The sequence below is a fragment of the Lynx canadensis genome, chromosome C2 (genome assembly GCF_007474595.2).
Source record: "Lynx canadensis isolate LIC74 chromosome C2, mLynCan4.pri.v2, whole genome shotgun sequence".
Lineage (NCBI taxonomy): Eukaryota > Metazoa > Chordata > Mammalia > Carnivora > Felidae > Lynx > Lynx canadensis.
Window position 1 is genome coordinate 116,771,938 of NC_044311.2, and position 24,846 is coordinate 116,796,783.

Consider the following 24,846-nt stretch of genomic DNA (forward strand, 5'->3'; position numbering starts at 1 on the left):
TAAAACCTCCTGAAGCTTGTAGCGGCACTATGTGTGGCAATAAATAATTTTTTTTCCAACAGAAATGATGAAATGTCCCTCTCAGTACTTTAAATGCTTTGCAAAGGTTTCAAATGGCCAGTGTTAGCTTTTTGGAGGCGATGGCTTCCAATGTATAAAAAGGGATAGGGTGCTCCTTTGTTCATTTAATCAAATGTGTGTGTATGTGTGTGTGTGTGTGTGTGTGCGCGCGCGCGCGCGTGTGTAAGCTTGCGCAAACACAAAAGTCTGAGGCAGGAAACCAAATTAAAAAACCTGTTATGTTGTGTTGAATGTTAAAGTGACCAGGAACTTGTCTTTGAGATCTATATTAACAGACATTTTATAAGAAGGAAAAGTTAATATGCCCCTGGAGCTACTATTTAAATGACTTTAGCTTTATGGTCTTTTAATGTGGGACCTTTCAGCCTGGAAATGAGGTGGATTTTCCATCCTCTGACTTAAATCTCACAGCAGGGTAGCTTCCCCACTATCCTCGGAGCAGCTGTTAGTAGCAGGAGGAAAAGTGTCCTGCAATAAAATTGATTGCTTCAACCCACACTGCTCTCCAGCCCTCCACAGCTCCACTTTTTGTTGGGTCTCTTCGCACCTGCTCCCCGAATCACCAGATCTTATCTCCAATTGGTCTAAATGCAAATTCCAAAAAGAGAATGGATGCCCAGAAAAACCATAAGGTGGTTTCGTGAGAATTGTGAGGAATTGAGTGCCTGTTATTGCTGAGGTCTTTATGAAGATAACAGGAAAGGTCTGCCAAGGCAGGGGTTTTATTGTGATTAAGATCTTAGTTCTAAATCAAGACATGGCAGCCGGTATTCCTAAATCATTCCTGTGTAGACACTAGGGAGAAGGACAGAATGCATTAAGTGAATTTCCAGCAATATTGAGCCTAACAAATTTCCCTGGTCTTCCTGGAAGCCTCACATGCGGATAAGTAACACCTACTTGATATTTCCTTTCAGATTCCTGAGGATCAGTTGTCAACCTTTTGAAATGTCCCTTTCAGTAGAAGACAGGAGCTGGTATTGTCATAATTTGGTAACATAAGAGACGCAGTTCAGCCTTAAGTGTCAGGAGTGATTGGTGTGATGGCAAATTGTTAATCTTAATTTTAAAATGCCACAATTCTTCATTTTAGCAATTAATAACTGTCACTGAGTCTTTTATACATGGGACTCTGGTTGTACCTTACTCCAATTTGATGTTAAAAGAATATTCAAATCAACTTGCAGACAACTTTTCCTGATGAAATACCCTGAATTATTAATTCTTATCATAATGCAGTCTATGTGTTGCTGTATCGTTCTTAAAGATATATAATGCGATTTGTACATACATTTATTTCATTGTTTTTTGTTGTTGTTGTTTGGATCACTCTTAGGATATTATGAAATTGGGAAAGCTAATTAAATATAGCCATCATATGTAACTTTTAAAATTTTCTACCAAGAACTTGGATATTTGGAACAACTTATCCCTTCCCATGCCATGTTAGTGAAATGTAGTTTTCATTTTTTTTTTTTTAAGAAAAATATCTTCCAAGTTTGGAGTTAAAACCATTTATTCTAGAAAAAGCCATCATGAACTACACAGTAGTTGGCCAAGCCAAATACAGTGATGAAATAATTAGTGGGAGAAATATGTATCCAGTTTAGAAGAGAGACATAGAGTTTATTTCCACTTCAAGGAGAACTATCTGTCTGAAACAGTATAATTTTGCCACTTTGTAAGAACCAAAGGACACACGAAGTGTTAGATGGAAAAATATAGATACTGACTTGACCAGGGTTGTTAATATTACTCCTAAGGCACTCTGTTTGGGAGTTCCTTGCACAAAACAGTGGGATTTCAGCAAAGATAATTTGACCATTGACAGAATTATGTCACTCTTAAGACTGTCCAATCTAGGAAGTCATTATTTGCCACAGTTCTTGCTTAACAGACAACTCAGCAGGTTGCTTTGCTCCAGATAATTTCACATTCATTTTCACTGAAGTGTTTGTATTAAAGGATGAATGTGCTGATATATTCAAACATAGAATGCTAAAATACAGATCATTCTGTATTTTAATATGATATTAAAATAGTTTATGTAAGACAACCACAGATTATGCAATTTCATGTTAAGTTCAGAACAAGAATATTCAGAGGTATCGGAACACAAAAATATCTATTTGTTAATAAAAATGTGATTATCTGATTTCTGAGGAACAGTCAATGCTACTATAGAATCTCCTCATTGAAACATAAAATAGAATATGAGAAATTGACTGACTTAAGCCTACTTAAACAAAAATTTACTAGATCTATTATTCCAATGCCAATTTCAATGAAAAAGAAAATCAGTAGTGTAGTAGGATTGGAGTAAGAATATTGGTAAGGTGAAATGGATAGAAAGAGTTGGGTTTGTTAGAAGGAAATAGCTGTGTGTTTCACCAGAATGTTTTCAAAATTTAGCCCACTTCAGGCCATGTTTACTTCTGGACATTAAAGGATATGACCCTTCTGTCAAGGTCTATAAGGGGAAGCTATTTCTAATAATTATCTATTGCTACATTACAAATTTTATCTTGAAATGTTGGGACTGAAAACAGCAAACATTTATTCTCTTATACTTTCTATGGGTCACAAATTTGAAGAATGGTATAGCTGGATGGTTCTAGGCCAGAGTCAAGTAAAGTTTTTGGCTGTGGCTACTATCATCTGAAAATTTGACCAGGGCTATAGGATTCACTTCCAATAGGTCTTAGTTATGTAACTTTTGGCAGAAGGTCTCAATTCTTTGATGTTGTTACTGCTTTTTGTTTGTTTTTTATTTTTATTAAAAAAATTTTTATTGGGGCGCCTGGGTGGCGCAGTCGGTTAGGCGTCCGACTTCAGCCAGGTCACGATCTCGCGGTCCGTGAGTTCGAGCCCCGCGTCAGGCTCTGGGCTGATGGCTCGGAGCCTGGAGCCTGTTTCCGATTCTGTGTCTCCCTCTCTCTCTGCCCCTCCCCCGTTCATGCTCTGTCTCTCTCTGTCCCAAAAATAAATAAACGTTGAAAAAAAAAATTAAAAAAAAAAAATTTTATTTATTAATTTTTTTTTGGCAGAAGGTTTCAGTTCCTGGCCACATGGACATTCACATAGGGTTACTTGAGTGGCCTCCTGACATGGCGTCACCAGAACCACTAATTCAAAGGAGAGTAGAGAGAAATTGCAAAGTCCTTAATTATCTAACCTTGTAAGTCACACATGGTCACTTTTCCATAGCCTATTTGATAAAAGCAAGTTGCCAATCCAGCCCACACTCAAGGGGAAGACAATTAAACTCTACCTCTTAAAGAGAAGTATATCAAAGAATTTGTGGATATATTTTAAAACTCCCACCTTATACTTTCATTTTACCTAAAATTTTCTAAGTGATACTTTGTCTTATCTCAATGTATTTTCACCATTGCTGTCTTTAGTCATTGTTCCCAAAGCTCAGATAAAATGCTACCTTCAAATGAACTGAAAAAGCACAATTTCACAATGAGGGCTTTCATATGTAAAGAAACAAAATTCCCAATTGAAATATTAAAATGTCAAAGGAAATTTGAAAACATATCAGGTAACATATCTGATTCACCGGAAACATAGATGTATAAGCCATAAAATATTGAATGTGAGCCCTCAGAAAAATAAAAAAAATCTTTCATAAAAAATCAGTGTGAAACATGTATTTTCTATAGATAACAGACACAAAATAACATGTTAAACTCTAAGTATTATTATTTGATAAACCATATTTTAACATTATAGTTGTTTGAATACAACTGCCTCAGAAAAGCATGCATCCAATTTTGTTTAGGACTCAGTCTTGCATAAAATCACTCAATGTGAGAGTGTTCAAAGGCATTAAAACCCAATAATTCTAAAAGTATTTTCCCCACCAAATTAAAGGTTAGCAATTAATCCTCTTCTTAAATGCTCTGTTTAAAGATAGAATCGTCTTGAAAGATATTAGATTTTCACCTCTTTTTCTGTTATTCAATCATGAATATAGTATCTGTGTCCTTCCAAATTTTAAAACCATGCAATGTTATTTAAATGATTTATAATGCATTTAGAGGTATGATTAATAAACATTTTTGTAAGATTGTAATTTGATATATTAAGCTTTTTTTTTTTTCTTGAGAGAGATAGTGCTCATGAGCAAGAGACAGAGAGAGAATGGGAGTGGGAAAGAAAGAAAGAGAAGCGCGGCTCTCTGGAAGCAAGGCTTGTGCTCATCTGAATGGGAACTTGAACTCATGAAATGAAATCATGAACTGAGCCCAAGTCAGATGCTTGACTGAGCCACCCAGGTGCCCCTGATATATTAAGCTTTTAAATATAGTGTTTCCAGGAGCACCTGGGTGGCTCAGTTGGTTAAAACATTTGATTCTTGATTTTGGCTCAGGTCATGATCTCACAGTTCATGATATTAAGCCCCGCACTGGGCTCTGTGCTGAGAGTGCAGAGCCTGCTTGGGGTTCTCTCTCTCTCTCTTTCTCTCTCTCTCCCTCTCTCTCTCCCCAACCCTGCATCCACTCTCTTTCTCTCAAAATAAATAAATAAACTTCAAAAAAAAAAAACAATAGTGTTTCCACAAACAGTTTCTATATGTATAAGAATAATTTCACCAATTTTATATAGGCCAGAATTTTATATTTCTAAGTGGAATTTCTATTATTTTTCATATCTACACAAGAAGTTATATTAAAAATTAATGAAGAAGATTTCAACTGTCATCAAGATCACAAATTATGTTTGTTAATTCATTGTGTGTGTGTGTGTGTGGGGGGGGGATTGGGAAGTGAGAAAAAAGCAAAATATTACAGATAATGTGGAAATTTGTTTTTTAAATGTACCGTTGGCTTACAGTTCAAACAAGATGGCATTGGACCTGTTTCTCCCTGCTAAGTCCAACTCATAAACTTGGACACAGTTAAAGTGACAACTCAAGGAGAATTCTAAAATGTGGCAAGAAAAAGGCAAACAGGTATGAAACTCCAAGACTAGAGGAAACACACAGTGGCAGGATGTCTGCCTCCCCAACAGAGAAGGTCACCCCAGCCTAGTGCTTTCTGACCCCATCTTAGCAACAGAAGCAGCCCAGGTAAACTCATCCTTCTTCCATATCCAAAGGGAGTCCCTCTGACAGTATCAGGTGAGTTGGGGATTGATAGACAGCTCCCCCTACCAGTAAGCGGTCCTGAGACTCCTTTCTTCACCAAAGGATACTGAGGCAGTGGGAAGGATTGGCAATAGGAACACAGATATAGCGAATGATCTGGTCTGAAAAGCCACTTTATTCCTCTGGGCCTTTCTCATGGAGATACTACAGCATGTGGGCAGAATGGGCAGGAAAGACCCAGTCAAAATAAATAGGCGTGTTATAGATCCTCTTTGTCTCCAAAGGCATGAGACTCCTCACCCACAGACATGGGGGCAGGTGGGCAGAACCAGCAAGAAGGAAGTGCTCTCGGCATGTAGCTGGGCCCCAGAAGCCTCTTTGACCCCATGGGTGTGAGACTCCTTTCCCTGTCCAGAGATACCAGGGCAGCCAGGGACATAAGTAAGAGGGAACCCCCCAATATCTTTCATCCACTAGTCACCTTGGGTGGTAGGGGTACTCCTTGTACCCCCACAAGGAATACTAGAAAGAGACAAGTGGGAGCCCCAGTGGCATCAGAAAAATCAAGCAGAAATCAAGCTCTGAAAATTAAACTGACATTGGAATCAAAACACACAAAAGGAGACCAAGAGCTGGGTGAACCCAAACAAGGTGATTGCCTGCTAAAATAAAATATTTAAATAAGACCTAGAATCTCCTAACAAAACAGATGAAGTGTCCATGATCTAATTGAAAATCACCTGTCTTACTAAGAAACAAGAAAATCACAACTTGAATGAGGAAAGATGTTGACTGATACCAAAACTGATATGAATCAGATGCTTGAATTATCTGGCAAGGATTGCAAAGAGCATTTGTAAAAATGCTTTATTGGTCAATTACACATTCTTTGGAAACAAATGAAAAACAAATAGAAAGATTTCAACAAAAAGTAGAAATAGTAAAAGATCGCCAAATGGAAGATATAAAATGGAAAAATATAATAATCATAATAACAATTAAAAAAAAAAACCCTTGCTGGATAGGTTCAACAGTAGATTGAAGGGACAAAGGATAATAATCAGTGACCTTGAAGAAAAATGAATGAAATATATCCAATTTGAAAAACAGACATAAAATAGACTGGAAAAAGTTGAATAGAGACTTGTATCTGTGAGACAGTAACAAAAGATGCAATATTTATATCATTAGATTCCCAGAGGGAAGAAAGAAAATGAGGCTGAAAGAATATTTGAAGAAATAATGTTTGAAAAATCCCACATTTTGGTGATAGATACAAACCTACAGATTCAAGTTGCTGAGCAAACCTCAAATAAGACATACCTCCTCCCCCCAGATCCATACCGGACACACTGTAATTTATTTTTGAAAACTGAAAACAAAAGAAAAAGTCTTGAGAGCAAAGGGAAACAACACTTACTTACCGGAAAAGACCAATTTATACTACGATGAGTTTCTCATTTGAAACCGTGGGGGCCAAAAGAAGGTAGGTGCACATTTTCAAGTGCTGAGAGAAAAGAATGGTCAGTCATGAACTTTATATCCAGTGAAACATTTCTTAGGGAATGAGAAGAAATAAAGATATTGAATGGTGAAGGGAGAACATGGGAATTTGTCACTATCAGACTTACTCTTAACATTTCAAACAGAAAGAAATGAGAAAAGAATCCTGGAGCATCAGTAAAAAAGAAAAAAAAAAGAAAGGAAAGTGAAAAATTATGGGTACATACAATGGACATCCTTTATTTCATAAATTTTATAAGTCATATTTGATGAGTAAAATTACTCTAAACAATGATGTTTAAAGATGGGGAGAGTGAAGATCTACCTAAATGGAAATGAGGTTTCCACATTTCAAAGTGGTAAAGTGTTGTTACCAGCAGACTGCTTTGAGTTACGTTTGTATCAAATTAGGTCACAGTTAATAATTGCCTAAAATGTGAATTGTCTAAATATACCAATAAAAAACCAGAGACTGATCAGTGGATTAAAAGAAAGAATGACACAATGGTATACTGTTTACATAAAATTCACTTCAAATTTAGTCAGTTGAAAATAAAATGATGGAAAAACACTATGCAAACAATAAAATTAAAAAATAGGATTAGTTATACTAATATTACAGTAGACTTCAGAGCAAGGAAATTACCATAGACAAAGAGGGGCAATGTATAATGGTAAAAAAAAATAATCCGTCAGGAAAACGTAATGATACCAAATGTTCATGCACAAAATATCAGGTCCTCACAATACATGAAACAAAAACTGATAGAATTGAAAGGAGAAATAGACAAATTTACAGTTATCAATGGGGGCTTCAAAGTCCCCTTCTCACCTACTGATAGAAATACTATGGGAATGCCAGCTGGTACAGCCACTGTGGAAAACAGTATGGAGATTCCTCAAAAGACTAAAAATAGAGCTACCCTACGACCCAGCAATTGCACTACTAGGCATTTATCCAAGGGATACAGGTGTGCTGTTTTGAAGGGACACATGCACCCCCATGTTTATAGCGGCACTATCAACAATAGCCAAAGTATGGAAAGAGCCCAAATTGTCCATCGATGGATGAATGGATAAAGAAGATGTGATATGTATACACACACACACACACACACACACACACACACAATGGAGTATTACTCAGCAATCAAAAAGAATGAAATCTTGCCATTTGCAACTATGTGGATGGAACTGGAGGGTATTATGCTAAGTGAAATTAGACAGAGAAAGACAAATATCATATAACTTTACTCATATGAGGACTTTAAGAGACAAAACAGATGAACATAGGGAAGGGAAACAAAAATAATATAAAAACAGGGTGGGGGACAAAACAGAAGAGACTTATAAATATGGAGAACAAACAGAGGGTTACAGGAGGGGGTGTGAGAGGGGGGATGGACTAAATGGGTAAGGGGCACTAAGGAATCTACTTCTGAAATCATTGTTGCACTATATGCTAACTAATTTGGATGTAAATTAAAATAAATAAATAAATAAAATTAAAAATTAAAAAAAAAGAAGCAAAGTCTAGATACAAATTCTTGATGATTTATTGCCATAGGTGGCTCCACAAAAGGTAAATTACTTAAAATTCTTGAAGTTTATTTCCAGAATAATAAAGTTAATGAGTTTGGAGGAAAAAAAAGAAATACTAGACAAAAAATCAAGACAAGATAAAGAAGATGTGAGCAGTCAACCAACAACAAATAGATATATACATATATATATATGTATATATATTCTGATCACTTATGGAACATTCACTAAAATAATGTGGGCCATAAAAATCCTCAACAAATTTTAAAAATTGAAATAATGTAGAAGTGTTCTCTGATCAGAATGTAATCAAACTAGAAATCAGTAATAGGAAAAAACAGGAAATGCTCTAAACACATAAAAATTAAATAGCATTTCCAAATAACCTATAAGTATAAGAAATGTAAAAAATACATAGAACTTAATGAAAACAAAAACATGATTTATCAAAGTACATAAGATGCCACTAAAGCAGTGTTAAAAGAAAAACTTATGCAGTAATAAGTACTTGAATTAGAAATAGGGAAAGCTTTCAAATCAATAACCTAAGTTCTTACCTCAAGAAACTAGAAAAAGAAAAGTAAAATAAATCCAAAGCAAGCAGAAGAAAGGAAATAATAAAGATAAGAGCATAAATCAATGAAATTGAAAATAGTAAAATAATAAAGTTAATGAAGCAAACTGTTCTTTTTAAAAAAAATCACTAACGGTAATAAAAATAAAAAGTGAGAAAGGAAAAATTGTCAATACAAGGAATGAAATATTGGATATCATTACAGATCCTGCAGCCTTTAACAAATGAACAAGGGGATAGTATTACCAACTGCATACTAAAAAATTAGGTAACTTAGAAGAAATAGAATACTCAGCAATAAAAAGAAAAAGTACTGATATATGGAACAACTTGGGTGACTCTCTAGAGATTTATGCTGAGTTAAAAAAGCCAATCCTTAAAGGTTACATACTTTGTAATTCCATTTCTGTAACATTTTTGAAATGACAAAATTCAAAAATGCAGGACTCATTGGTTGCCAGGGAATAAGAATGGTGGAGAGTAGGTGGGTGTGATTCTAATAGTAAACCAGGAAGAACACTTTTGGTGGTGGAATTGTTCAGTTTCTTGACTGTTGGTGGTAGATACACAAGTCTATATGTGTGAGATAATATAGAGAAGAAAATACACACATACATAAATGAGTAAAGTAGAACTGGGAAAATCTGAGTAAGACTAGTGGATTATATCAATGTCAATGACATGATTCAAAATGTTACCAAGGAGGGGTGCCTGGGTGGCTTGGTCGGTTAAGCGTCCGACTTCGGCTCAGGTCATGATCTCACGGTCTGTGAGTTCCAGCCCCGCGTCGGGCTCTGTGCTGACAGCTCAGAGCCTGGAGCCTGTTTCAGATTCTGTGTCTCCCTCTCTCTCTGCCCTTCCCCTGTTCATGCTCTGTCTCTCTCTGTCTCAAAAATAAATAAACGTTGAAAAAAAATTAAAAAAAAAACACAAAAAACAAAATGTTACCAAGGAAGAACCTGGCTAAAGGGTACACAGGATCTCCCCATATTATTTTTTACAATAGCAAGTCAATCTATAATTTTCTTAAAATCTCAATTAAATATGTACTGTTGTTAAAATTTTTAAAATAGCCATTATCTTTAGACATGCCATTTTAATCATTTTTTTTCATCCTGATGCCATGATTTTCTACTTCTTATTCTACCTATTTTATCTCTCTCTTCCTTCTTCTAATTCACTCCTATTTTTGGTTCTATATTATATTTTTTCTTCTATTTTCAAGATTATAAAGACTACATATGAAACATTTTAAATAGAAAAAGTATTAGATGAAACTCTTGAATATAGCTATTGCAAAAAATGTAACATTAATATCTGGTTAATATTTCAAAATACAGAATTCTTATTACTTTTCAACTTGAGATCCATTTATATTGCCAAGAAAATTTTGTAAAATAGTCCTGGCCAAGTTTTATAAAGTGAGTATCAGTACATACTACCTATATGTTTACTCTCTTTGGGGGAAATTATCATTACTGTCGTTTCACTGCCAAGATACCATTATTTATTGTTTATCTTAATGGAAAAGAAAAAAGAACATTTATGCAAGTTAAAACAGCCAGCATGGAAACTCTGGTTTGGCAAAATTCCAATTGTGACCATTTTATTGTCACGTGATCCATAATAAAATGCTGTGCTTCTATTTAATATTTTAGTCAGTGAAGGGCCACTGATGGCTTTGGAACAGTGATGTATCATAATTCATATTTGTGGGCTCAACATGAATGAAGAGAGGGAGAGAGTCCACTCAGGAGGCTGTTGTTTAAGTGCATAAAAAGAGGATACTCCATAGGCAGTACAAACTATGATTATTATTTTTTTTTTGGTAAGATCAAATTTATTTCCAGATTCTCATTTAAAACATGTTATTGTTACTTGTTTAGGCTGTACAGTAATTTGAGTAGTTGAAAATTAATACATTCATATTGTTATGTAGGATAAACAATAATGTAAATGCTAAAATGCATATATCTTGGAGATGATTAATGTGGTTTAATCCTGCCTGAATATCAAACACTGATTTATATTAAAAGATTTATGGGTATTCCTTAAAAGATCAAGAATTTTATACCTTATAACTCTCCTCTTGTTAATGTTTAGGGAGTGCAAAAAATGCTGTGGAAATTTCCACCCTTTGTTTATAATGCTTGTTTGCAAGAGAACCATGGAAACTTCATTCACAAGGTTAAAAAACCTGCAGTTTTCCCTGGAAGATTTAGCGTGAAGGGAGGAAAGAGAGCCTAACTTGTTTCCCATTGTAACCCAGTCCTTCTCTTCTTCTTTGAAATCCAGGCAAATTAGACTTAAACTCTACCTATGTATGTTTACTGGCTCAAAACCATCCCCAAATTCTCAGGCCTACTTCCTTGTAAAGTTCCATCTTCTAATTTAATCATCATGGTCATGGTCATGGCAAAGACTTCTTTGATGCAAGATTCTCCCTGCTGCTGGTCACCCCTGCAAGTACAGCACAGTCACATAATTTGACTTTTTTTTCCTCATGGGTTATAGCCTACTTAGAAAGCCCACCCTTTTGCACCTTTATCATTTAGGGGTAAAAATAGGGCTTCTTGGTTATGTTCTTGATCACCTGATATGTAGAAGGTATTAAATCTGATAGCCCTGTACACATCATGCACCATTTCCCTGAGCCTGCTTAATGGAGGCAGAAGATTTAATATTAGATATTTAACTGTGTTTTTGTATATTTTGATGGAAACATAGTTATTCACATACTTTATCAAGTTTCCAAATGATGTACTAAATGGTATGGACACCAAGTCATTGACTCTGAATTGATCTAAAACACATATGTTCTCAGACGTAGACACATATTTGTGGTCTGGAGTGTTGAAAGTTTGAGAAAGCTTTTGGTGCAGCCAGAAACCCAATGCAGTGGAAGCTGGATTATGTTACTGTGGGGCAGTGAGCAATTACTTGCTTAAACTCAGGGCTGCATGGGCTGAACCGACCAACCGCCCTGATCCCTCAGCCTAAGAGGGGTTAATATTAGCAAAGTTCTGGGTTCCTCTAACATGGAGGATGGTGGAGATCACCAGATGTCAGACTTGCCCCTGATGATACATCAGATCTACTGGCACTGTTTGCCAATTTTGCCAGTTAATTGGAGGAAAAAGTACAGAGATCAGGTCTTGGAATGTGGACCTATGTAGGTAGTCTAATCAAGAATATGAGATAAAATGTGGAGGAGCTTGTATGATAGTCTAGAGTGGACCACGGACTTTGCAGCTGACCATCAGTTCGAATCCTAGTTCTGGCAATATCTGTGTCACTTTGCACAAAATATTTACCTTCTTTATGTTTCTTCTTCTTCTTCTTTTTTTAACAATGGCATTTCACATGATTATTATGAAGATTAAAGGAGTTCACATATGTAAACCACTGAGGACATTTGCCTGGTATGTTTTAAGCCCTATGTCAGCATTTTCGACTATTATTTAAAAAATGCACAAGATATATCTTCATTCTTACACTTTTCTATGTGTAGGACAGAACTCATCATTTAAACTTACTATTTCACAATAATTCAAACATCTATTTACTTTTTTTGTAACAGATTTTTTTTAAGAGAAGGAACCTGTCACATTAATATGATCCCCTGACCTTTCAAAGAATTTTTTTATTAGAAAATCGTAAACTGTTATAAAGTTTGTTAAGCAAGATGGCAGCTTCCATTAGGCCCAATAACTTTTGCAGGTGATGGTAAAGCTGAGAGGCAAGGAAATGCAGATTGTCTCAACATTGTAAATTTTAAATTTAGTCGGCTACCAAATGTCTCTTTTCCCATCCTTTTTCCTAGCCCTTGGAATCTGTGCTGACTGAGCCCATCTGGGAAAGCAAACCAACCAGATGGTCATTGTGAACTGTTGGGGGGACCCCGAGGCAGTGAGAGCTAGTTTCAGAAAAGAAAGCTCTTTGGGACACAATGAATATAGGCCTAATTTATATTTTAAGGCTTTAAAAAGGAGATTAAGGCCAACGGTGGCATGATTTTAAACCACAGTTGGGAGGTTTTTTTTGTCTTCACGCCAGGGAAGCTGAATTATAAGTTTGGGGAGCTTTGCAAGTGTGAAAGAGATGCCATAAAAACAAAAGGAGGCTGAATAATTGTTTGGCTGTGCAGATTACAAACAGTATGTAAAAGGATTGAGGTGAAAGAGCCTCATCAAAGCAATGCCCTCTTCAATCGATTTTTGTCACAAGGATTATGACTTTAGGAGAGGTATAACCAGCAGGGGATAAAGGAGTGGCATTCCCCATCCTTTTAATGCCAAACTACTTGAACAATTGATAACAAGGGATTAGAAACTGAATATATTGTGGCCTTATCCTATTCAGACTGGTGTCAAGGTTGAAGGGACATGGTTCATGAACTTGAGAAGCATTAGTGCACTAGTTGTAGGGCATCCGCAGATCTCATGTGTCTTAGCAAATACCATGATGATAAAAATTAGTTCTGGCTTAAGTTAATCGGTAAATCAGATACAGATACTCATCTGGCATTTCAGACATGATCTTAAACCTCCCTTCATTTTTTCTTTATTAGATGGCATGTTTTAGATTTAGTTATTTCATTGAAGAATCTTTTCCTATGGGAGATGTTTCATAAACACTGATGAAGGATTCTGGGACGATAAACTGAAGCTCAATCAACACCAGTCTAAGTGAAAAATACAATTAATGTTTGTTATATTTTTCCATGCTTGATGACTCTAATAACTATTAAACCACATTTTGCAATTCACAGTTGCCTTAGACAGTTTGTGACTGGCTCTATCATGACGATTAATTAATTATCCATCCATTAACTAACAGCACTGTGTTGAGGTGCTAGGTGCAAGGGGATGCAAAGATGAGCACTCCTCCTACCTTCAGGCATCTCACTGCCTAGTAGTTTGAAAAGAAATATTAGAAATTATCATACAAAGTGACAAATGCAATGATAGAGATACATTCAGGACATTAAGATACCACCAACCCCTCTAACATAAATAGGGCTACAGAGAGGCAGAAAATGCAGAAAATGGAAGTGGGTAGATAGGACAAATGGAAAACATCATCATGTGTGAAAGTTTGAGATTTCTGGACTAGTGATATAAATTTGAGAATCATCCAAGTGGGTGTGTGAAATTCTCTAATGAATGGCTGTGAGTTAGGATGTACAAGGCTTTGAAAGGTCTTTAGTCCTGTTGCATTAGTTATCTTTTGCTGTATGACAAGTTACTCCCAATCTTAGCAGCGTAAAACATTATTGTCTCACACACTTTGTATGGATCAGGAATCCGAGAGTGGTTTAGTTCAGTAGTTCTGACTCAGGGTATTTCATGAGCTTGCAGACAAGTCCCTTGGGCCTGCAGTCATCTAAGGCCTCAGTCGTAGAAAGTCCACTTCCAAGAAAGCTCATTAGCACAGGTATTGACTGGAGTACGCAGTTCCTGAACATGAGGGCCTCTACACAGACTGCCTGAACATTCTTAGCACACGGAAGCTGATTCCCCCAAAGCAAGTGATCTGATCAAGAGAATGAGACAGAGTATCTTCCCTAGCCTGGAGGCTGCAGTCTTTGGAAACATGCCAACACTTTAGCCATATTTTATTCAGAAGTGTGTCCCTAAATCCAGCCGACCACTCTAATGGAGAGGAATAAAATTTCATCTGTTGAAGGAAGAAGAATTTCAAAGTGATTGTAAAAATGTGTTTTAAACTACCAAATTGCTATAATAACACGAAATCCTGGCTAAATGAAAAAAAAAAAAATCCTGCTTTTCTTTAAAGTCATTGGAGAGCTGTGGATGCATTGAAATCTGAAGAAGCTAAGTGTCAGAAGAATAGTGTCTTCTAAAAAGATTGAGGGCCAAAGGATGTTTCTGTGCCTGGAGTCAGTTGATAAAGTTGAGTAGGGATGATGCTGGCATTTTTTTTTTTTTAAGTACTGTCTCATTTTTTTTCTTGAATTGATGATTAATGATGATTAATCATAGAGAGCTTTCATTATCTCTCTATAACAAATCAACACGATTCAGGAGTATCCACATAATTCTAAGGCCTTATTTTTATAATTTCCCTAGTTTCTTTCTAGTATTAGATATAACAACCAGTGGGACCCCTCTACCAGTATGCATCCAAATTTACCACCAGTGAAATTTGTAACCATTGTACTATCACAGGATGCCAGGGGCTTTCCACATTCTGTAGATTACCAGTGTAGGATTCTCACTGCTAGACTGGCCATCATCTGAGATGGGCATGTTAACTAGGGGCTCAGACTCCTCAGGGAGGAGGGTCACCCCACCAAAAATTCTACCCAGACCAGGGGAGGTGTTAGCTGAAGGAAGAAGCCTTTAGCACAGATAGAGAAGGGGGATGATTAAGTATCAGTTATGGGCTCAAGATCAACTACAACAACAGATCTTAAAGTAGTACCCCAAATGGGGCAAAATTCCTCACAGAAGCAAGTGCTGTTAGTGACCCGAGGAATGGACTAGAGTGGATACTCTTCCAAGTCAAAGCAATCATTCCTCTGTTGCTAGAAATATCTACTGCTGATGGTTCATGGATGTATCTTTTATGGGAATTTCACTGGGTTGCTGAGAACAGCTCTCTCTAGTGTCACACTCCCACCCAGAGAATGACTCTCAGCTAAAAATTGGCTGAAGAAAGCATACAAAGCCCCGGCCATGTAGCTTTGATTGGAGACAACTCTCACTCTAGTCCCATGTGAGATCAGCTGATATCCTGGTTGCAACCACATTGTCGGTCAGCTTCTCCCTCTTCCTAATGTGCTTTCTTCACTTCCTTATAGGCAGATTCCCCAAGAGCGTTTCTATATAAATCTTATGTATACAACTGTACCTCCAAATCTGTTTCTAGAGGTCTCTGTCTAAGATGGGATATTGGAGGAAAAGAGAAGGAAAAAATATTATTAACTTAAAAAAAATATACATTTTCAAAGACACTGGTAATTCAGACCTTTACCATTCATTAGGTTGTCACTTGGAGAAATATGAATGACTCAAGTGACGTTCATTATCTGCATACTGTCTTTAGTCATTACTTCATTTTAAATGGGAGTTTTACACTTGTAAAATTGTAATTTGGGATAACTTTTTATTGAAAGATAATAAATCCATCTTAGGTTATGTTCTATATCCAACTCGCTTTTCCAAACGCTGCCCAGCTGCCCTATAGTGATCACAGGCCCATCACGAGAACTTTGGCAGTGAATTCACAGAAGGGCAGGCATAAAGAATCAACAACCTTTCATAGACTCATACACCATCTCACTTTGCAGTCACTCTCCAGCAGCTGGACCTGCACAAATTCCAGATTTTTCTTCCAGCTTTGAGTCATTCATTCATGTCTGGGCTTACTAGTGACCGTTCTCTGATTCTTCACCTCCTTTCTTTGGACCTTATTTTCCAGGATCCTTCCACAATGGTTTATTGTTTAATTTTATAATAAATTACTTTCTTCAGAATACTTACAATGGTTTTGCTTCCCTGACTGATTCCCTTGACTAGTTCAAATGTCCTTAAATTGCACCATAATATATGTAGTTTTCTTCTTCCTCTTCTTCTTCTTCTTCTTCTTCTTCTTCTTCTTCTTCTTCTTATTCTTGTTCTTCTTGTTCTTTTCAAGGTTTCTATATAGTTTGGCTTTTGGTAAGCCCTTTCAATATCTTTTTTAACTTCAGGAATTTTGTTAAATGTTTTACTTGGGGTATATTTTCCTAATCAACTTATTCATTAATTTATTTTTAAAATTTTTCCTATTCTATTTGGACTCTATCAAAAAAGATGTTGTCATTTGTACTCTTATCCTTTTTATCTCTTACTTCTCCATTTATATTTTTCCATTTTTTATCTTATATTGATAGCTTATAAAGGCATTCCTAATAAAGTGTTAGCATATTGATTTATTCTTCAGGTATACCCATTTTCATATTTAACTTGCTTTTCAAATGATTTATTTCTCCTATATTATATTTTACAGTGAATACTTCCAGTGGGTTCTTCTTTAAGACTTTTTGTTCTTGATTTATATTTTCCAGATTCTCCCTTATTTCCCTGATTATAATTCATATGTTTATTTTAAATACTTGTTCTGTCTGGTCCTTTATTCTCTTTTATCAAGTATATAATAACTAGTTTGTTGCTTTTCCCTTAGGGTGACAAAAGCTGTAATAGTGTTTCCTTTGTGTGATAAGTCTACATAAATTATACCTAAGAAACAATCAACATATTATCATTAAGATGGGTGGGGAGAATAAAAGAAAGATACCTATTATCACTGCTACTATCAAAGTAGAACTGGATTCCAAAGTCTGCGGTTAATGCAATAGGACACAAAGCACATGAAGAAGTACAGTACGTATCTCTGGTAGGTAGATAAGCAAACTGTTATTAGAGATGTTACGATCATTTACTTACAAAACAAAAATTTTCCTAATGTAGTCGTTTTACATTAGGATATAAAATGCAACAAAATGATATACAATAATGATATAAAATGCAACAAAAATGAATACAATATCAACCCATATAAGCTAAGAAGTCCTCTACGCTGGCAAAACTAACAAAAAATATAATAAAGTTATAATAGCAATAAAAGTATATAAAAGATCTAAGACTTTACTTAATGAAAAGAACAAGAACTTTATAAAAAAAATCCACTCTTTTAAAAGACACACAGGAATATTTGAAATAAAAAAAATAAAATGCAACTTGCCCATGGAGAGAATGACTTAACAGTTTATGCACAGGGGTTGTGGACATACACTACTAAAGCCATGTGGTACAAGTGCAATATAAAGTTTATGGAAGGAATACTTGCAGCAGAGTAGTGCAGAACTTGCACAAACCCCTCAGGATTCTACAGCCGAGATAGACTTTATAGATGGTTTGTGAACAGAGTAGCCAATGATCCCATAGAGGCCTGCCTTGGCCGATAGGTTGGATGTACAACTGGGTGCACTCCAAGAACAAGAACAAACTCCGCCCCTAAACCTCATTACATATCCATAATCTATCCTAACAAGGGTAGAGAACACCTAGCTTTTCTAAGTAACAAGAACTATAGCAAAGGATTTTCTAGCCAAGGAGCAACCCAGAGGACTATGCATATGAAAGACGGAGATCTGCGGACAAGACCTGTGGGAACAGCCTTGCACGCCAAGGATACTGACATCAGCCAATGGCTGAGCCAGTTCTCTGATAAGCTAGTGACAGAGGGCACGCAGGGAGTCTCCAGGGCCATCCAGAGTTGTCTCTCATCATTAACACTGTAAAGATGTTTATTCTTCTAATTTCAATCTAAAAAAATCAATATGTAATTCCAACCAAAATTCTAGCAGGTTATTTTGAAGGACCAAACAACTTATTATAATATTTATCTGTTAAAACCTATTTGTTTTCTTAAACAGAGGAAGCCTACATCCTAATTGATATGAAGATATACTATATGAATACACAGTAATAAAAATACTTTGGTACTGAGGCAACCACAAGCATACAGACGATTGGAACAGAATAAAGCAGAGGTCCTCAACTTCAGGCTTATTTATATTTTGAGCCAAATTGTTGGTGGGGTGGGGGTGGGGCTGTTCTGTGTATTGTAAGATGTTTAGGCCTCTACTCACCAGATTCCAGTAGGACTTCCTGGCTCCCCACCCAGCCTGCCCTGGTTTTGACAAGCAAAATGTTCTTCGGATATTTCCAAATGTCCTCCAGGAAGTGAAATTGCTTCTAGTTGAGAGCCATTAGACTAGATTACTCAAAAATAAAGCTATGTATTATAAGAGATGTTGTTTTTGATGAAATTGGCAGTATAAACCAATAAGGGGAAAGATTAATAGAGGACATTAAAAGAACTGGCTCACATATAGAGTAAAATAAGGCAGGATACATTGGTGTGCTGAATAATGGCCCACTCAGAGTCCTTATCTACAGAACCTGTGAATATTACCTTATAAAAGGGTTCAAAGGAAACTTTGCTTATCTTCAGGAGTTTAAGATGAGGAGATTAATTTGGATAATCCAATGGGCCTGATGTAATCGGAAGGGTCCTTATGAAAGAAAAGACAGTGTGAAGACGGAAGCAGAGAAATTTGAAGATGCTGTTACTGGCTTTGACAATGGCGGAAGGGACTATGAACTAAAGAATGTAAGAAATGCAGCTCTAGAAACTGAAAAGGCAAGGCACTGAATTCTCTAAAGCTTCCAGGAGGAGCACAGCTTCACTGGAACCTTGATCTTGGCCCAGTGAAATCCATTTCAGATTTCTGTTCTTCAAACCAGTAGGAGCATAAGTTTGTATTATTTTAAGTCTTTAAGTTAGTGATAGTTGCTTATAACAGCAATAGGAAAGTAACACAGACATCTGTCTCTAATTATGAATGTTAAAAGGATTAAGACATTACATAAAACAATAAATGGAATAAAGCCAGTTAACAGAAATATTAGGAAACTAATTTTGCATTTGGGTGGGGTTGGGAGTTTTTAACCAAGATCTGTAAAGCATAAATAAATTGTCAGTCAAAAATCAAACACATTTAAACACATGTAAAATTTAATTCAATGGACCTTGGATAGAGAAACTATTTATAAAATCTGGACAGATTTGAGGGACAAAGGTTTAATTAACTTAGAAGCTGCCTGAAGTGGCAATTAACAGTTGGGATCAGCACAGAGCTGACCAAAAAGCTTAAAAAGGAAATGCTGGGTACTGAGAGGGCCAGAAAGGGCTTCGGTGAGCTTTGAGATAACCTTGGGAGTCTATAAGCCTCCACACATGAGTCCAGGAGAGACCCGAGAGGCCTTTGATGTCTCATCTTCAGTGGACCGTGGAGCTCTGTGCAAGCAGAAAGCAAAGGCTGAAGGAGAATGTTGACAGCCAGGTGGATCACTGAAGGTGTGCCACATCGTACAAACATAGTCCCTTGGTAAAATGCTTTAAGGCATTTAAGGAAATCTCTGTTTAATCGCTAGCTGACCATTAAAATAATCTGGCAGAGACAAGTGGCTACTTGTGACACAAAGTGCATAATTTACAAAATTTGGTCAAGTAGGTCAATAAATGAACAAATAACCCCAGCAATAACAACAACAACTACACCACACTGGGGGTGGGTAGGATCTGAATTATGACATTGCATTATTTAAGATTTTTGAAATGAATGAATGAATGAATGAATGAATTTAGAGAGAGATAGCACAAGCAGGGGAGGGGCAAGGAGAGAGGGAGAGAGAGAGAATCCCAAATAGGCTCTACACTGTCAGCGCAGAGCCCAGTGTGGGATTTGAACTCACAAACTGTGGGATCATGACCTGAGCCAAAACCAAGAGTCAGACGTTTAACTGACTGAGCCACCCAGGTGCCCCACAATGTTACATTATTTAAAATGCCTAGATTTCAATAAAAAATATTACAAGACTTGCAGAAACAAGAAAGTAAGGCCCATATGCTGGATGAAAAAGCAGGCAGTAGAATAAAAACTGTCTTTGAAGGAATCCAGACATTGGAGTTACCAGAAGAAACTCTGTATCAGCTATCTTTAATATGTTCATAGAACTAAAGAAAACCTTGTCTAAAGAGCTAAAGGAACACATGAAAACGATGTCTCACCAAATAGAGAATATCAATAAAGAGATAGAAATTGTTTAACAAAAGTAGAAATTCTCAAGTTGAAATCTGTAATAACTGAAATGAAAAATCTCATTAGAGGGCTCAATGGCAGATTTGAGCTGGCAGAGGAAAGAAGTAGCAACCTTCAAGGTAGGTCAATGGAGATGATCTAGTCTGAGGAACAGAAAGAAAAAAGAATAAAGAAAAATGAATAGAGCCTCAGAGACGTGAGACAGCAGTTTGAGCTGTGTTCCTCCACTCAAGGTCACTGCTCCTCTCAGGAGGCAGACTTCAACATAATTGTCTTTTCTCAGGTTTTAGCAACCACCCACTACACATCCAAGGTTTTAAGCTTAGGGATTGTAGAACTCTAGGCTTTTAGCCCTGGGCTACTAAACTAACCCCTGTGGTTCCCTTAATCCTATCCATACCTTAAAAAAAAATAGTCCATTTGTAAATATTCTTTCTCAAATTGTCTTATATGAGTAATAACTATACACATATTTATTAAACTAGACAGATGGAGAACACCTACTGGTCTGTCATCGGGGGAATAAATACGTAAAACACAATGATATATGCGCTATTCCACTGCTAAAAACAATGAATGAGGTACATTTATAATATAACATGTCTATAATGTACAGTGTGGAATAAAAAAATAAAAAAAAGAACATAGACCTGTAGCTTTATGTCTATTTAAATTCTACAGAATTGTATTGTGTTTTCAAATATAAACAGATATTTAATGATGTGTACTATAGTGAGAACCCAGGGAAAAAAGAGGGGATGGGAGTGATATCAGCAATGAAGGGAAGAATAAAATTATATATGTGAAGAGCTTTCATGGACAAATAGACTATGTCATGAGCTGAGGAGTTTGGCTAATTGAACTCATACATGGATGTCCAGAAAAAAGGCATGTACATAAAAATAAAAATAAAATTAGGAGTCTGAGTTAAGTGATTGACAAAGTCGTAATTATGAATTTAAGATTTCTTAAGATGAAACAAAGTAACTGCATTTAAAAATGGCATATTAATTGGGGCACCTCGGTGGCTCAGTTGGTTAGGCAACTGACTTTGGCTCAGGTCATGATCTCACAGATCGTGAGTTCGAGCCCCGTGTCGGGCTCTGTCCTGACAGCTCAGAGCCTGGAGCCTACTTCAGATTCTGTGTCTCCCCCTCTCTCTACCCACCCCTGCTCATGCTCTGTCTCTCAATAATAAATAAAAATTAAAAAATTTTAAAAAAATGGCGTATTGATTATTCTGCCTATGATGTGCACATTCAACACGAAAGTGGAGAGTTTAGCCCAATGGAAGTAACCATTTTGACCAGATAGAAGAGAATGAGGGATAGGGTCATGAGTAGAATAGGGAGATGGATGGGTTGAGGGTTAGAACTGCTGATAGGTAGAGTAGAACTTTGGGATGTGGTAATTAGGAGACTTGGAGGGGCAGAATGAGTATATAGATAGAGCCAGGGATGAGGTGACACTCAAAAAGGGGGCATAAAACTTCTTTGTTAATTGGCTGTATGTTTTCAGACAGTTACATCCTATTGTTCTTAATGTTGCCTGTCAATGTATTGGTATATTAGGTCACATGGAATTGTCCCTGAATTAAAATAATGATATTAAAATGACATACATTTTTGTCTTTGAATAATCCAAATTAACAGAAATGATGAAAGCCACTGATCATTGATGGGAAGGATTAAAAAAAAAAAAGAGTAGGTTTGATTGGTGAAGGAGAGGTCTTTTGAGGAGGTGGTGAGGAAAGAAAAATACCAGCTGTCACTCTATTCAGAAGGAAGAGATGACTATTTATTTTGATTAACATTTCATGTGCCTGTCAGGCAAACCCAAATAATTTAGATGTAGGAGAGTGTGGGCTGTGTAAGATTTATTTGGGGCGATAAGTGTGGGAAGGAGATTTGGCAGGAAGATTCCAAAGATAGAGAACAGATAATTTTTAAAAGAAAACTCTTTTGCTTATGACATTGATTTAACTAATAAGAGTAGAAATTGTTTAATGCCAGTTGTTTCTTCATTTTGGGGATATTGAATTTTCACGTGAATGATGATTGAACTGTATCACACACTAACTTAAAAGCAGTTGTGTATTCTTAGTGGATTGGTTTCAGTAGGCATGTTCCAAGAAAATGGCAGCCCACAAGTAGCATTACTGAATGTCTTTGGAAAGGGAATCTATGTATATAATTGCTTACGTTATATGATCTGAGATTAAATGAAATAAGCTCTGTTTATTCTGTGGAACAAAAGGGGCCAGCTGGATTCCTGTGGTGCTAGCCCCTAACCAGAGAGAATCTCCACCAGGTCCAGTTAATCTCCCTTCTCATTGATGGAATGAATATTCTCAGAGGCAACTCCACACATTGAATCGCAGTTTAGAGTAGTCTCATTCTGGACAAGGGAAACCTTCATTCATAGTAAAGGTAAAGGGTAGAGAGAAATGCGTTCTCTTATATTGAGAAAATAGTTTGGCGTTAAGTCGTGCCAGTCACATTATTGACAGTCAAAAGCACTGTTAAGGTTTTCAAGACCCAGAAGTCATAGTTGTTGGTATCACATCTGTTTCACATGCATGCTCAAGCCCCCAAATCACAATGGCAGAGATTACTGTTGTTTTATTTTCCCAGCCAGTTGTTATTTGTGTTCAACTGTGCAAGAAACATGCCTCTCGATTGACGTAAGTTTCTAGGCGAAACAGAAAAGCAGGTGGGGGCAATGCTGTAATTCTGCAAGCTTTCAGAATCATGCAGCTTTCCCCTTATCTGTGAGCAGGGAAATGCTTTCTGAAGTGATGTGAACATTCACCAGACTTCTGTGTTACTTTGAAGTGCTTGTCTTTCCTAGCGGTTCTGACTGGTCTTTAGGGGGAAGTGGAATTCTCTAAGCTGGTGCCTTATGGAGCATGGAGAGTAGCTGGTGTACAGCTGGCTTCAAGAGAGTGGAAGCTGCAGCCGGAGACAATTCTCTCTCCTTGGAAAGTTTCAGTGCTCTCCAGGCTTGTAATGAAAGCAACACAAGCCCTTGGCTGACTGACTTCTTTGCTTCCCTGATGATTTAGCTCGTGTGAGAAACAGGAGGGACACTAACTTGTTGTGCTGTAGGAATCTCATACTGGGAATATGCTGAATATTCTCTTGAATATTCATTGCCTGTCAACTGGAGGAACAGTTATCACAGATCAGTGATAACTCAATGTCCCCGTTCCTCCCTGTTTTCATGTCACTGAGAGCATCAGCTATGGAATAGTCCCCTCAATGCCTGTGTGATCTGCACCCCACGTCGCCTGCTGTTCCCCACCTGCAGCTCACCTGTCTGACCTCTTGTATCATACACCACCTTGCTCCCTCTCTTCTAGGCACACTGATCTCTTTCTTGTTCCTCTAACAGATCAAATGCACTTCTCCCATAGGGCCTTCACACTTGTTTCCCGAGCCTAGAAAACTTTTCACCCTGAAAAGTCTTCCTGGCTTGCTTTCTCATCACCCTCAAGTCTTTTCTCACCTATACCACCTTTCCAGTGATATTTCCCTAGCCATCCCGCCTAAAATTGCTTCCTCGGCTCTGAGACGTCTTGTCTCTCCCCAGATAGTACTTTTCACAAACAGAGTGTACATTTAACGTATGTTAATTGTCAATCTTCCCATTGGGATGTAATCTTCACGAAGGAAGCTATTCTAATCTAATCGTTTGTGTTCACTACTATCTCTCAGGCAACCAGAACAATGTACAGAGCACAGTAATCACTCCATAAATATTTGTTCAAAAATAAATAGCTGACATTTATTCATGTTCCTGCTCTGCTATGCACGCTTTTAACTGCTTTTTACATGTATCATTTATTACTCACAAGAATACAATAAAAGCAGTGGTCCTGCTTCCCTTCATTTTACTTAAGGGAAAACTAATGCAGATTTTGAAATACTTCAGGATTATTTCACTTGAATGTAACGGAGTGGGATGTAAACTCCGATAGCCTGAATCTTACAGATCAAACTCTTAGCACTATTTCACTCCATTAACCACAATAGAACTCTATCTACCTAAGACCTGTATTTTGTTAAGATTTTTGGGGAGAATTTAAATTTGTCTTTCTTAAGGTTAATTTTCAAAAGAGTCTCATAGCCATGTCTCACGCAAATTTATTTTGGGCGTGAAAACTTGCAAATGGCATTTACTGTCTGCTCCAACAGCAGACTATACAAACCCTTTAAAACCGTCAGCTGCAGAGCCCATAAAACCAGTGAAATCAATATTTTTAGAGGGATATGAAACAATGTATCTGAATGACAACACTGTTTATATTTCTTAGTTTTGTTTGCAGACATCAATTACAGAAGCTTTATAAATTTATTATTTTTTATTTTTAAA